Here is a 13,893-nt window from a genome sequence, read left to right on the forward strand (position 1 = left end):
TAAAGTAGCTACAGTACGTTGAAATATTATTATTGTTAGGAAAATACCTAAATAGTACTATAGCTAAGAGTTATTACCATATCTAATGGAAATGATTTTTAAAGCTTTCTAGTGCCTGATAAACAGATGCAGATTGTGTTTCAAATTTAGTCATGATAACCTGCAAGAATTATTTTTAGCAAATCATTTGGCAAACTAATTGAGCTAATTTACATTATACAAGAACAGAAAACAAATACAATCTAGTTATGATGTGTTGCCGTGTATATGTAGCCCAAAACATCTTAGACATTGATAATTCATTAATGGGCTCTAAATCCACAAATTTTAGAGCCATTGGTAAAACAACAATGGAAACTGCAGTATCCAAATCTGGGGGTAGCTGGTTTTGTGACAGTATTCTGCTAGCACAAGTTTTATGCAAGTGTTATTTCACCAAGTTCAGTGAATTTTTTTTTTCTTTACAATATAGAAAAAGAAGACATGTTCAGCACTTTCAGAGACCTACAAGAATGCACGCTGTTATCTCATTACTTAAAAAACAAATGAAAAATTGATTGTATGCCCTACCTCTTCCAAGCAACAAATACAAACCCAGCCCCAAATCTGCTAGAAAAAGCTTTAATACAGACAGGGCCTGTCAAATGTAAATGTAGTTCACAGGTTAAAATCTAAGGTCTACGTGTACTGCTGCTGTTCCCAGCCAAGTTTATTATTTTATTATACTTTCTATTGATTGTCATCATCACCCCATTGACTGGCTGTGTAGTGTATAATACGGTTCAGAAGAATCAATAAAGCTGTGGGTAAACTGTGGGGATCTTGGTGGGGAACAGGATGGATTGCTTAATGATGCTGAAAAAAATACTTTGTTTTGTTTTCCAGATAGAAATAAATAAATAAATAACAGGAAAAAAGCAGATCTAGGTACCTGCTGAAACTTATTTATACCAAATGAGAAAGATATATGTAACAATCCACCGTTTCTCAGCAACCGCTCCCTTTGGCTTAGCATAGATGCTGCTGGAGCTTCTGCAGGGCAGGGACAGGAGCCACTTCTGCACGGCAGCTCCTCTTGGAGACCATCTTGCAGACGACTCACTCTTCTATGAGCCGCTGTAAATTCAGTAAACGTAAAATCAGAACCATAAACATGTCCTTGTCCAGTGTTCCAGGTGCACAGTGGATTTCATACTACTGCTAAAATATACAGAGTGTCAAAATTAGCACATGAACTGGCAAGGGTTCCAATTAATTTATTCCATATTTATTTAGCCGGAAATTTTACCTTCCATATTTTACATTGTCTTGTTATATTATGACCTTATCTCAAACAGAGCTTTTAAGTTCTACCACAATAAAAAGATAACACAAAAAAAAGTCCGTAAAACAATTTACCATTTGTGTGTGTGTAGAATTATGCAGCAATCCTAAGTGCATTGCTAGATATTTCAATACAAAAAAATCTAGGATAACTGATTTGGGGTTTTTGTGCTTTTTTGAAGAATATCCTCCTAAATTAGGCAAAACAATTAACTGAAGCATTATTTTTCTGAAATAAGGTCTATCACGAGAATGTGTAGTGTGAATAAGAATATATGCCACATTAATATTCCATGATGCTGTAACTCAAGTCACGTTAGAAAGGTTTTAATGTGAACAGAAAAGGATTGCAATTAAATCATTGTTATAACAGTGCTTTAATTATGATAGGTATTTTTTTTAACAGGCGACTAAATGTCTAAGCTTTGAGACTTCCTTTTTAAACAGAAAACTGCAAAAATGATCTAATTTTCACGCACAAAAAATATTTCATTGAATTTCACCAGAGTAAAACAAAAGCACCTCTGACTGCCATCACTACATGTGATACCAATGTAAGAATTAGTTTTATAGTTTCAGGATTTATCCTACTTAAATGCCATTTACCTAAATGCTCCTGTGTCAAATCTTTAGATTTTTTTTTTCCTTCTCTTGTTATGATGCAATATGCACATTTGAACAAACCCTTTGTAAGTCTCTTCTAGCTGAATTCACGCTAAACGGAGGTGCCCCCTGCTGTGGCACAGACTAAGCCACATACTGAAACCATGTCCAGAAGAGCGCAGGCTGTAAACCACTCCCATACGAGTCTAGATTTCCTTCCAAAGGAGCCGATCGGAGCCTGCAGGGGAGCGCCCAGCCCCGGCAGTCTGGGCGAAGGAATTCGTTACGTTGCAGCTCGACTGTGCAGCCTGAATCCGCTCTGGCAGGAGACCATGTAATGCTGTTTTATAGCCTCAGACAAATTTGTCCAAATGAAAGATTTAACAGTCTTCATGACTTGATACACTTATCAACTTTTGTTCCATTCACTAGTCTGCCGAGGTCAAGTCACAACTTCTGCTTTAATATAATACGCCCAGCAAGGGCGATCATGGTCACATAAAGAGACTATAGTGTCAGGTAGCATGACTCACTGATCATCGGAACAGAGCCTTTCAAATGAAGCCTCTATGCTATTAAAATCTAACCAAAAAACGAGAAGTTTTTATCGTCATTCAACCTACAGTACTAACTTAAAATAGATACTAATTCTGGCTGGTATAAATTAATGTAACATTAGAAGTTCTATTAGTACCATTGAATAATATATGCCTTATTTTTTAAAAATATACCACACAGGTCAATTTTTGATTAAGATTAAAACTTCTCAGTGAGAGATCACTTCATTATGCCCTCTGATTAATATCGCAGTCTATTTCTCATATGTTTAAATAAATAAGTATGAGAGTGTATCAAAGAGGCAAGTTGTAACGAGGGTAGTTATGAAAATCTATGGCTCACAGAAGTCCATCCCACTTAAACTGCAATTCCAGCAATGCTGCTGCTGCATTGCTGTAGCAATATAAAAACTAATAGTGCCACAGTTTCCTTCCTGTGAAAACCTTGCTCTGCACAAGCAAAACGTCAAAATTCCTCTTCGCATTTTTAACGCTACAGCTACATTTTCTGCTTAGAAGAAAATTAGTACCATAAAGCTCCACATTTATCATTTCATGGTGTTCTTCACATTTTTGATTCAGCATTTATGAGCTTGCACTGAGCAAGGAGTGTATTATTATCCAGTTATAGGAAGACAACAAAATAGTAATTATTATGTATTTGAAAGCCCTGCTGGCTGACATTTTTAAACTTCACTGGACTTTTTTTTTTTTACAGAGTAGAAATTTGTTGCAAACACTCAAGGTCTGATAACTGATTCCCATTTAGATATCATAGAGACATAAGCGCAATGTATTTTCATTAATATTTCATTGTGTAAGCGTTCCATGCTTGTAGTTATTTGTCCTACATCTAAAGAGTAACTTCTAATCAGGCTGGTATCTTGGACTTCATTATCTGTCACCACATCCTTATCATAGAGAATATTATTGTTATAATTGCTTGTATTTTATCCCWTATGGAAAGATGAAGAATATATTTAACAATATACAGACTCATTAAAGAACACAAAAAATGTTGACAATAAGCATGAAACTGTCAAATACATCAAGGTTCCAAACTGAAAACTCTTATTTCCACTAAATACAACATGTTTAACTAATAAATGAAGACAAGCTAAATTTTAAGTGTAACAGAATATTCTGTGAATAATTTGTTATTCTGTGTCAAAATAATATGTTTTTCAAGTAACTGTAACAATAGATGCTCATTAATTAAATATACATAATTCAATAGCTTTTCCAAGAAACCAGAAGTTCTTTTTGTTTTTTTTTTTAATTGTCATCACCGCAAAAAATAGAAAATAAATAGCAGCATCAGATATTTTAGGTAAGATTATGTAATATAACGAATTGTATAAATTGTATGTTCCTAAACTGTTGCAGTCATTAYGGCTATAACTTGTAGATATAGCGTAGCTTTTTTTTCCCCTCTCCTCCAAAAATGAAATTCTGCTTTTCATTATACTGGGGTAAACTAAAGACAACATTCAGGGTTTATTCAGAAAGAAGAATCTCACTTTAAAGAAATGAAATGGAAAATAATAATTAGGAAGGTTTATCAGCAGTTCAGTGCTTACATTTATCTAATGCTAATAACTCCATAGAAAGGACCTCATAAACATTGCTCAAATTTTTTGATAACATKTCCTGAGAACTAGTCATTCTGTGGCAGTTCAGGCAAATGTTGAAACTGAGCAATTAAAAGAGGACACTGACACTGTACATCTCCTTTTCATTTCCATCAGCGTGACCATTAGCTACGTTCCTGCTGCGGAAGGTGAGCAGAAGACCCCGTGAGTCTGCAGCATCATTCTCTCATGCTGCGCARTGCAAAGCACTATTCCCCCCAATGCACAATATGAACTATTCTAATACTCAGGTTTTCCAAGTGCAAACTGTATTTATATCAGGCCCCTCTTTTCCCTTCCTGCCTCAGCTCAGATTGCTTCCTCAGTGAAGGCGGAAGCAGATGCCCTGAAGCTGTTAGGTTCACTTCTTGCCATTCGGAACTTTTCRATTTGACATACAAATCCTAAACTGTTCCTTTACGGTTTCCTTAAGTCTTCATAGAGGTATCTAGCCATTAAATTTATTTTATTTCACTTCCACTTTTTAGTGTGCTATAGATTTGTGCCATTAGCAATAACTAATTGCATTGTGGAAGTTTTTGAGGGAACAGCTGCAGGATTTGAATCATGTGCGGGCATGAATTGGTGCTTTTGGCACAAGGGAAGGAACAAAAAGTGTTCGGGGCCTCTGGGAAGTTTCTCCTGAAAGAATAACAGTAAAATCATTTCAGTTGCTCTCTGAAGGTTTCAGTCCCAAACCTCCAGAAGAACGGTTCCCTCCTCTGAAGTCATGCTCCATGCTGTGTGCAGACCCCAGCTGCTCCCTCTGTGTGGCTTTAGCTGCCCTGCTCTGATTTTTTTCCATGCAGATAGCTGTTGAGATAGGGTACTAGGCTGGATGGCCCTTGTTATAATACAGTTCTGCTTAGTCAGACGTGGACAGGAAACATCATGTCAGTTATCCTCCTTTCATTTATTACTATTATCGTAGCAGGTTTATATACACTCCAGTGAAATAAGTCACCCTTATACGCAGTGGTTCATATGATAAATGCCCCAAAGAATTTGTAGCATAAAAAATGACAAGCAGAAAGACAAAAACAGCCRTGAGCTATGTTGGGGAAGCAAGTAGCAAGTATAATAGAAAAAAATATACTGTACTTCACAGAGAGTAAATGGTGTTCAACTTTAATAATCGTTAAGGTTGGTTTTATCTTTACCAGCTTAAATCACAGCCAGCATGACCAAAATAAAGATCATATCCATACAGTCTGAAACTGAGGTTTGACTCTGTATGCAGAAGTATACGATCTTAATTTTATTACTATACATTGAAAGATAAAAGATGCATCAGTACTCAGAGTATCGAGTTTTTCTTCCTGTCACCAATAACCAATATATGCAAATACAGCCCAAATTGTGCCTATAGTCGCAGATCTCTCCCATGTTTATAGCAAGTCAAGTCAATGACATTCCATGGATATGTGAGTATTATTTTCTTGTAATGATCATGAATGTTGTTTTATTTTTTCTTTTAGTTTGGGAACTGTATGCTTCACTGCCACTTCTTTAATTTTGAAAACACACCATGAAAAAGTTGGGATGGTTGTTCAGCAATGAAACACCTGCATTAAAGAAATTTCTTAGGTACTTCTCAAGGCTGAAATAAGATGACCTATCAGCTTAAAATTAAATAGATGGCTGATATTATTTCAGTTGAGAGATCTTTTTCTTGAATCAGGGACTAACTGTACTGGTTTGGATATTTCATCTTTTGCATTCTCATAATTTTATTTAAGAGATCTAATACAATCTGATATAAATAGAACTCAGAATTGTAYAAAATCATTTTGAAAACAGAAAACAAATGACCATGGATATTTCAAAGTACACTGCCTTTACGATACCTCAGTTCCACATTTTTTAAGGCTTTTATTTCAATGAGAATATGCCTCAAAAGGACAAAAGGGTTTTCAGTTTTTTATCAGGTTATTTTCTGCATTCAACAAAAATGTCCCTCAAAGGTTTCTCAAGAAACGCAAAGTACTTTGAGCTGCTGATTGTACAGCAGGTGATTAACTTGATGTTATGCTTCTTCTTACTGGTCAAGCTCAGGACAGAACAGGAGCAAGCACATCCAAGCTACTGCTTTTAATAGTTTGTACTGTCAGTTTGCAGGCATTCTGTATAATACTTTTTCTCTTTGGAGAGGAGCATAACCAATCAATGATTTAGTTGGAGCTGAGCCACATCATAATCATAAGAAAAAATATCTCAAAACAATTGGCTTTTCAGTGTAGCAAAATCCCAGTTCTACCATTCTGGAATGTTGTCTCAGAAATTGAATAAAATACTGTTGGAATCTGTTTATTAAATTTGTCCCACATAGACTCTAGCCTTCAAAACCACAGAAAAGATCATGTGGCAAACCATTCCCAGGAGTGATTTTTATTTTGGCTCCAACCTCTCCCTCTGACCTTGGGAGAAATGTTTTAAGTATACATAAGTAGGGCAACCATATTTCTTTCATTCTTTGAAACAGAAGAAACAATCATTTCTGAATATTCATACAGCTCTCTTTAAATATATATACAGAACAGACTATTGCATGAGACTTCTATAATTCTTGAYCATGTAACATATAGGTCAATGTAAAATATCTATAATTTACATCCAATTTCCAACTTTGCAAGCCCAGAGAACACAACTTCTGGCAATGACTTGTATTAAAAAAGGTAGGATACGAGATGCTATTGTTCATTTATAGTGCAGCAATTATGCATGGAACTATTTCACTGGGATTCTACATTTATAACTTCTTACTTTCTTTATCTTTAAATGTATTGATTTTATCAAGTATTATAAATGGAGCTGACAGGCCTCTATGGTTAGGGTTACTAGTGCAGCCTGTATTGAATTCCTTCTAATAGGTAAAATTTAATTATTTGGATTTGGAAGTATCTCCCATGTTTATGGGAAGTCCAGGTTGACCTGTTTTCAGCAGTGGAGACCGGAATTAATAATACTGCGCTGATTATATTACTTCTTTCACTCGTAAGGTTTTTGCTTGGCCCTTGTTTTGAAGCAGAGTTGGCAATTTGACAGGGCRGGATGTAGCGCAGTGAAAGAGATTCCTGATTTTGTCCTTATGAGAAGACGTTCAATTGTGACATAGTTATAAGCCTCTGAAAATCACCATTTGTACCCACTTGCTAGTCCTTTCTTTGGAGTTTCCCCAATAATGTTTTCAAGCATTCTGTTTGCACTGAGCGTGACCCCAAGAGCCAGATTTCAGTTGCAATTGCAGGTCCATGAAATATGCAAGGCAGAGGATAAACAGGTACACACATTCACCAAGGTAATCATGGATATAAATCTTACTCTTCTTGAAATGATTTTAGAAAGTCAAGTATATTAACAAATAATTTCAACCACAAAGAAAAAGGCCTAAGAAGAATAACAAAGCCTACAAGATGCTTTCCTGAACAGGACTGTAAAATCACAAAATGGGGTCACAAAATTTATTCCAGATATCAGAAACTGCAGATGAACAAAATCTTGCACCACTAGTCAGCTTTCAGTTGCTGCYAATTTATTTAAAAAGTGTTAGCAATGAGAAAGGCTGAGCTATGTCCACACTGGATGTTAAAGACTGGAGGCTCCATCACTTCAGTGGCAGCAGTCTGGTTTGGGTTTTAACTACGTAAATCAGACTCTGTCTTTCTTACTCTGGAAAGCTCTTTGACAATGAAGCTAATGCTCAGATTTGCAGAGGAGAGATGAAGGCTCTCCAGGGGCAAGAGTGCTCTGACTAGGAGCACGTGCAGCCAGCGGGATTTGTCCACCCGAGTTAAGCGGCTGACACTGCTCCAGGCTGTACAACCCCCTGGGCTCTATTTAGCTGACCGAGCCCTTGAGATGGGTGAAGTCTGCAGACTCTCTTCCAAACTTTGATCTTTCTCCTTCCTTTACATGTTTGCCCCATTCTGCTGTTCAGGCAGCTAATTTGCTATTTTCATTGACTCTTCAAAATAGATAGGGAGGCACCTTTGAGTTTACATGTTTGAAAAAAAATAGTTTTACACTCTCAGATAAACTTATAAGAACATAATTTTGTATGTAAGCTGGAGAACTCTATCTGTTACGGGATATTCAATACTAAGGAGGAACCTTTGACTGTCACTCTAAGGTAAATGCAACAAATAAATAACACCTAGATCGTTGAATATTTGGTATTTTCAGCTGACTCCCTGCCAAATGAAATACAGTTTTTAACCAAAATTCTTGTATTACTTTGTTGCTCTGAGAAGCAGTTAGATGAAGTACAGATTTTGATATTTAAGGCAACTCTCCTGGCAGAGTAGTAGTATCAAAAAAGAAAGGCCAGATCCTATTCTTACCTTCTACCTCAAACTATGTTCATTGCTATATGGTTTCAAGAACAAATCTTTTCTTGTTTTAATTCCAGAAATGAAAGCTATTAATTTTTAATACTTACATGTGCAATGGGAAATTAACACAATAAGCAAGTTTCACTTTCCTCCTTATCAGCCTTTCACATCTGCACATAGCACAGATATCTCTGATTTTCACTGACTGCTATACACATTTTGTTGTGCCAGTTTTAACTGTATTAACTACAAGGTGCTGGGAATTCAAAGGTTAATTGGGGCAATATTACAAATGCTTAAGGTGAGCAAAATTTTATGAAGGTGTGCTTTTTACAGCATTTCCACAGAAGACACAGAAAGGAAGTATGGGGATGAATCAATACAGTATATGCACAAGAACGTTTCCATTGCTCATCATGATAGAAACCTCTCACGTCTTGCCTCTGATAAGGTGTACATGTACAGAGTACAAACAAGAGGAAAGAACTGGAAAGGAGCCAGACCAGGGTGAAGATCAGTAAAACTCAGCTATTCTTATTGTGTCTASTGCTTTACCACTAGAATTTATGGAGGACTTTCAGACACACCATCCGTCACAGACAAATGCTAAACAGACAGAAGATGGAACTGTGCTGTTCCAGAAAAAACACACAGTCAAACACATTACATGAATTCTTTTCCACACACAGCTATTTTTGCCTTGTCTTCCTCGATTAGAGTGATAATAATCCGGAGCTTCTTACACCCATTGTCTTCAAGGCCTGATCTTTAAAGTGTCCTTAATGTGGCATTCTGTTATACACAAATACATACAGACCCACTCTTTCTTCCCTACGTGTAATCCTGATCCAGTCAAAAGACTAATCATACACATCATAAAAGCCCACAAATAATCCTATTAATATCTGTGAGTTCTCTCATATACCTCGATATACAACTATGCCTTTAGGCTTTGCAGGGTCATTGACGACTAGACCAGACATTGGTTAGCACTTTCAGCACTATAAGGGACAGATTTTGATTTTCCTAAGAAAATCTGTCACACTGATAACCACACAGACTGCAGACAGAACCAAGCACATGCATCTGATTACTGAATTGCTGATGATAAGCAATCATTATAATCATTTGTTTGATGGATAAATCCAAATACATCGGGAAAATGCACACTGTGAGCATGTTTCATCTGACTGTTTCCATCAGGCCCACTGCCTTTTAATTAGAGGATTCCTAATGGACAAAGCAAGCGTTGTGGGGACAGATACAAAAGATATCTCTACCTAATACAAAATATTACATCAAGTGATATTAGTGAAAAGCAAGCTTTCAAACATCCAAGCCTCCTTCTGTCCCTGAAATCAGCTTGTTAAAAGATGGGAGCTACTACTGCCACAGTCTCCACTTGCAGGAGAGAAGGGGAGTTGGGGTCACACCTCCTGAGCCCACACATTTAGGCAAAGGCAGTACCAATACTGCCTTTGCCACAGCCTACGCATGGACTGATCAGTCCTGCCCACTGGCTCTGGCTGCAGATACATCTTATGCCTGGGATACAACAACCTGATGTGCAAGACTGGACACAAATGCTCTGCTGTCTAAGATGGAAACAGGTCCTACTGAACACAATATTCATGGAAATGACTAACTGGTACTACTTTCAAATACAGGCAACAGTGTCCTTCAAATGTTTACCCAAAACAAACACAGCGATGTGATAAAAGATGTGAGAACATTAGGGATTGAATAATGGCAGAAATGGATGCAAGTATTGATTTATAAAAGAGCACAAAAAAAAAACATGCCAAAACCTAAGGTAAGATTGGTAATACAACCAGACTTTGAACTGTCCTCTTTGTAAAAAGACCAAATATGTAACTAAATGTGCTAGTGAGCTATTGCTGAAGGTAAGCCAACAAATAGAGACTAGTGGTKTTAACCCAAGCTTTGAGTGGATATTTGAAATGGTTTGTTATACAAAAGAAATGGAGGAGCACACAGCTGCTCTTGGACTTCCCATTCATAGATAAAATGCTTCTGTAATTAGTCAAGAGGAGACGAGACAAGGAGAAAATCTGCTTCTTAGCAAAGGTGTTCAGTATCTATTTTGGCCAATGAGCAGGGAAAATGACACAATGATATAAAAGCTCATCTTCTGATACCACTAACATATACTTATATTAAATAGCACTATTTTCTATGAGTGGGCCTTAAAGTGTAGCAAAGTGGGCAGCACTTATGCTAATCAGACTTTACATCAAATCAAAAGCAGTGGCTTTAATCCACTGACTGCTACATGGAACAGTATATACTGCTACTTATAAATGTTTCTTAAATCTTATTTCATAGTGTCAATGCTTATTCTTATTGAAGCAGATAGACAAACTTCCAAACTCAGATGCTATTTATGCACATATTCAGTGTAAATGTGACAAGAAAAACAGCATGTAGTATGTACATAGACCTGGCTCTGTTCTTCCCCTCTCTTCCTCAGGAAATACATTTTTAACAGCAATTACAATYTTTTTTTTTTTTGGGGGGGGGGGGCRGGGGGAAGAAGACAAAGAAAAATATTTGTTGTTTTACTTGTATTAGGACTGTTTTTTCTACTGGTTAATTACTCTTTCTATAGTGTTCTTCTTCCAGACTCTGCCCTTACCACAAGATAATCAAAGGCCAACCAGCCCCATGAATGTGCCCACAGACAGCTTCATGCTGCAAACTTATGCCTTTATATGGCATAAATTATCTTACCAGAGGAATATAAACAACTTTGGACTTTGAACACTATACTACAAATAGTCTTTAAATCAAGATATCATGTCAAATGATGCACATTTTTCTAAGACTTCTACTCTCTAGGCCGACAGATCTGCACTTTACTTTTGATTATTATTTTTTTATTAAGGAAACTTAAATCCTGTTGAGAAGAACTTATTTAGGTTGAGCTGTCACCTTTAGCTTCAGAACATTAAGTCTTGACAAATGCTTCTTTTGAAGTCTGACACCTGTTTCTTTGGCATTTCCCACTTTCGGGAACTCACCAGACTATAATAACACTCAGCACAGCAGAAGTAAAGAGAATGAATTAAAGCAGAAATGCTTTCAGACGTGAAAGAGCAGTACAAAAGAGCATCCCTTTGCTCAGTCTTCCTCAGTAGTTTAGATAGCAATTCGGTAGAGCTCATCTCAGTGTTGTACTTTTTTTTCTTTAATGGGAATCTAATGTCCATGAAACAAGCCAGATTAACAACCCTAGAGACCAGAGAATTCTATCTTAAAACAGAGCAGCAGGAAAAAAACAGGTTTTTCTGCAGATATTTTCAGAAATACAAGGACACATCCCTATTATTAGGCCTTAGGTATCTTCTCTTTCKGTAACTGAAATGCTTGAGGGGAACATTTCTCAGACACTCTGAGAGGTCCTTCTTTGGATTTTCTTTTACAATGGGCTTCATGAAGGTTTTGATGGCAAATTTCTTCATATATCTATCTATTTTATCAGAAAGGGAACCATAACTCACTAAAATCAGTGAAAAGACTCTCATGAACTCTTTAAAGCTTAGAGTAGACCTAGAGGGCCAGATCTACTGTTTACTTTGCTTTACTATGTATTTAGGCACCTAAGTGCATCTACAGCTTTCCACTTTATTCTGCAGAGTTTCAAGGAGGAATTTGCAACAGAGACTAGGAGATACTCAATAGGAACTGGATACTTGAATTCATTCCTTTGGAAATCCACCTCTTTTGCGTATTTCAAAACATCCTTTTAGTCTTACAAAACATATTTTATACAGAGAWTATTTTTCCTTCAGCTGATAACCAATTCAGTCTATTTTTGTGAAACATGCAGCATGATAGAATTATTCTGAAAACTGCTAAAATCCTAAACATATATACCTAAATATATATACATAGATATCTTAGATTTCTTAGCTCTGTTATAGCTTAGATTTATTTTAAGGGATGTAAAAAGCACTTTAAAACAGATTACAAGCAGCATTACAATTATTCTTGAATTCTATACTAAAAATACACTAAAATGTATAAACAATCTTTTCAAATATTATAATATAGGAGCATTCTTTCTAAACTAACTGACCATCCTTCAGTACCCCATTTTACAGTACATTTAAGCAGTTTTTATACCTACTGYGGATTTTATAAGCAGGACTGGCAGTTCTTAAGAGTACACGCCACATCCTTTATTAGACTGTTTTCATTTTTTTTCCCAATTTTGCTGATCTTTAACTAAGCTGGTTAAAATACTATACASAAGGCTCTGCCTTGGAATGATATTTTGGAAAAGATTTAGCTGCAACATTTCAGGCAATTCTGAAAATAAGAGTAAAGAGAAAATGAATTTTTTAAACTATAGATACAAGTATTTCAATTAAAAGGTCTAGAGCAAGGCTCCTCAGCTGGTTGCATACGAGGCAGTTCAGGGAAAATGTGTAACTCCTCATCAGGAAGAGCACGAGAGGTGCAGAGGCAGCAGTGATTGCTCATGACCAGCACTGTCCAACAGGACTGCTCTCCATCAAAAATGCCAGTCTGTGCTTCCCAGCTCCTTTAGTTACGCATCGTTAATCAGTCGGGTTGTACAGCTCCTATGCACTTGAAAATCTTTGTCTTACAAAAGCCCTCACACCAGAAGAAGGAAGGGAGCCTATTCCCTGTGCACCCTGACAATGACAGCTGCGGTGACTTCCCCAAACGGACAATCAGCCCATTCCCTAGCCATGTAGCAGAGACCCAGCTACAGCAGCTGGGTGTCCTCGTCACCCCAATGGCAGGCAGCATATGAAGCCGCAAGAACTGCAGTGGCATAGCTCTGTTGAGCGTATACTCCCACAGCGCTGCTGAGCCTGTTGGTGGGTCACTTGGTAGTTGCTGGCAAGCTGCCTATGACAGATTACCATCTGATGACTCCCACTCTACCACCTATGAATATTGACTTTTCTCCTGGGAAAAGCTCCTGGGAAAAGCTCTAGCTAGGAGTGGCTGCTGCTAATGAGCTCTCTTRGTTGCCCCTGACCAGAGGGAGTTGGGGCCTCTGATCCCGGTGGCCCTTGATTAGGGCGGGTCAAGCACCCTCTTAGCCAGTGCTAGGGAGAGGCCTATATAAGAGCCAGGCCTAGAGTGCAGTGAACAGATGCAGCAGTTTGTGCAGAAGGGTGCATGAAGGAACCTTTGTTTCTGTTCCCTGTGGTGTACGCTTCCTCACATATGGTTGTGACACGCCGCAGAGCGCGTTCCCCAGTGGCTGTTGGARTTGCTGTGTCAGAGGCTGGGACCCAGACCAACCCTCTGACAGCAGATGCAGCCCTGCAGGTCTCAGGCTGCAGGGAGTGCTTGGGGCCTCTCCGGGAGGCCTGGGCTGGCAGTCAGCTCTCCTGCAGGAGGTGTGCTGCTGTTGACGAGCTGTGTCGTCAGGTAAGGGAGTTACGG

General features: G+C 37.7%; 1 long non-coding RNA gene across 1 annotated transcript in view; it reads right to left on the bottom strand.

Moving 5' to 3' along the window:
- Positions 1 to 1,040: 1,040 nt before the first annotated feature.
- Positions 1,041 to 13,893, bottom strand: part of LOC112978252 — a 35,735-nt gene continuing 22,882 nt past the window's right edge. The window contains exon 3 of the long non-coding RNA XR_003257805.1: positions 1,041 to 1,116. This is a non-coding gene — a long non-coding RNA (uncharacterized LOC112978252). The remainder of the gene's footprint in view (positions 1,117 to 13,893) is intronic.

The sequence above is a fragment of the Apteryx rowi genome, unplaced genomic scaffold, assembly GCF_003343035.1.
Source record: "Apteryx rowi isolate R43461 unplaced genomic scaffold, aptRow1 scaffold_909, whole genome shotgun sequence".
NCBI lineage: Eukaryota > Metazoa > Chordata > Aves > Apterygiformes > Apterygidae > Apteryx > Apteryx rowi.